At 38.3% G+C, this 2,559-nt stretch overlaps 1 long non-coding RNA gene across 1 annotated transcript; it reads right to left on the bottom strand.

Moving 5' to 3' along the window:
- Positions 1–1,297: 1,297 nt before the first annotated feature.
- LOC123966312 lies at positions 1,298–2,202 on the bottom strand. Its single transcript, XR_006823947.1, has 2 exons — positions 1,844–2,202; positions 1,298–1,741 (listed from the first exon to the last, which is right to left on the bottom strand). It is a non-coding gene; the product is annotated as an uncharacterized LOC123966312 (long non-coding RNA).
- Positions 2,203–2,559: the final 357 nt, after the last annotated feature.

Genomic DNA, 2,559 nt, shown 5'->3' with positions numbered 1-2,559 from the left:
TAGCTGCTGGTGGCGCATCTCGCTTTTGTGTTTCAGGAATGGGGATGTTCAAGTGGCCATAGAGCGACTGGCCAACCAGGGTAATCCCGTTACTCCTGATCGCCACTCCGACTATGTTTTGAAGATTAGCATTGAGGGTCCGGCAGGGTGGGAGATTACGGTCGGTTTTACTTGTAAATCAATTTCTGGTTCGAATGGATCTATTTTTTGGAGCGTTTAAGAGTGAAATAGGCACACGGTAGATCCCTGCGCCTAACGTTACAGAAACAAATCATACAGTCGCTTCTCACTGCCTGACTAGTATTTTGGCTATGCTTTATAAATAAATACGTTCACCTAAACTTTTAGCAAACAAACGTTTGGGCAAACTGGATTTTCACACAGAAAAAATATCTTCAAAATTTAATACCTTGTTAAATGGCGATTAAGACTTTTTAATGGCCTTAATCTTCGCAAAATTGATTTATTACCTTTTTGGAGGATGGAGGAACAGCAGCACTCTGTTCTCTTTATTCTTCATCTTTATTGGTCTGTCTGCTTAATGAGCAGCAGGTGGCGCTCAAACACAGTCTGACTCTTCAACAAAACCTCTGGAAGCTGTTAGACTCTGAAGGACAGAGTGAAAGTCTGAAGGTTTCTTTTGACCCCAAACAGTCTCAGAGGCCAAAGAGTGGGCTTTTGTTTTCCACAAGTGATGCAGTTCATTAGAAAACATGATATTTAATAAGGAATGTGAGAGTGAGAAGACGATAAAGAGGTTTTCCACCTTTGTAAATCAGCTTCCACCGCTTGTTTTGGTGCTGCTGCACAGACGACGTCAGAATCTGAAGTAGAAGTTAAAGGTTTGTGACTGCAGGATCAAAACAGGACGTTTCACTTTCATCATGCTCCTTTGAAAACACAACTTTTCTCTCTTTGATTTATGATCAGCTCAGAAGTGACGGTCTGTGGTGACAGCGGTGATGACATCATGGTAATCATCATCCAATCCCTCCTCAGCCTGGGTGGGCGGGGTCATCACCATGGAGACGAGTAGGTTCATTTCTTGCAGACAGATGCTCGTTGATACTGCAGCCTTAATGCAGCCATAAGTTGTGGTACAAATCTTGAGAGTAATTTATAAAACTTTATAGATTTACTTTCAATCCGGTGCCCTCACAGAACTGATGGGATGATGGTGAACATGTCACAGTACGTTTGACTGCCAGTCTGAGGTTACACCAACTGAGTCTGTGCGGTGGAAATTGTACTTTTCCTTCTGAAGGAATTAAATAATAAAGACGTTACAACAAACAGGTGTCTTTGTGATATTTATTAAAGTAAGAATAACAGGGTGATTCAGCTGAAGGGCAGAGCTCATACACCAGAGGGCTGTTAGAGAGTCTGACCCAGAGAAACAGAGAAGACATTTAATGCTAGAGAATAATTGTGGAGTCTAAAAGAAAAGCCTTTCTCAGCCTTGAGCCACAGTGGAAACTCCTTTCTCACAGGAAAGCATGACACAAAACAATCTCACAGAAGGTCATTATATCAAAACACTGGTACACTAAGTGGAAATCATAACATCACATAAGATGAGCAAAGAACATAAGGTAATGACATATAGAGGATTAATAAAAGTACATATACAGGGTATATACACAAGTATCCTGAAGTAAAATTCAACACCTTTTAAGACGTTTTCAACATATTATAAGACAGACGCCACTTTGAGCTGTAACCGGTTAAGTCAGCAACGCACCTGTAAAAGAGGAATTGTGAAATTTAAATATACTCATCAAATTTTTATGGCCTATATGTGACCAGGTTGTAATCTCTTCTAAAAACTGAAGCATTCACCAACCTTCTCAGTCTGTATAGGCCTGTTTTCTTTGTGAAGAACTGGTCGGATTTCCTGCAAAAATCCATTGTCTTAAATCGACTATGACGTTTATGTTTGCAACATTACTGAAAATCATGTGAACCACAGTGTGATTTTGTGTTTTAGTTGTTTCAAACTAGATAATGTTTGCTTGCATGCAATTTTACTTTTTAATTTTATTTACTATAATTTGTACTGTTAGTTTAGTGTACAGTTTACCACTATTATAATATTAATTCCAGTTACTGCAGTTTCATTTTGGGGTTGTTTTTTATTCATTAACTTTGTGCATTAAAATGCTCTAGGCTGCATGGTAGTTAGTCTCCAACTTTAATTTCAAGTAGGCTACTAACTCGTCAGTAATCATAACTATTTATGCAGAACGATTTCAACATTCTATTTATGCAGAACGCTGAATTCAAAATTTGAATAGTTTGCTGTAGCACATCAAACTTCTTTATGTCCCGCTCCATTCAGGCTGTGATAGATCTGTTCACAAAAAGTGACACTGACGAGTGCTTCGGCTTTATGAAAAGGTGAAAGTGTTTCAATAAAAGGCACAGTTAGCTAAATAGCCAGCTAACGTTAGCCAATTCCAAACGTTGTTTCTAATTTCCCTTAATCTATTGAACTCTTAAAATGTAATACTTTCTTTTTAAAAACTAGGATATATGTACATTACTCCAAAATCCAAAATA

This window comes from Micropterus dolomieu, unplaced genomic scaffold (assembly GCF_021292245.1).
Source record: "Micropterus dolomieu isolate WLL.071019.BEF.003 ecotype Adirondacks unplaced genomic scaffold, ASM2129224v1 contig_13133, whole genome shotgun sequence".
Taxonomy (NCBI): Eukaryota; Metazoa; Chordata; class Actinopteri; order Centrarchiformes; family Centrarchidae; genus Micropterus; species Micropterus dolomieu.
This window is presented reverse-complemented; position numbering and strand designations above follow the sequence as displayed.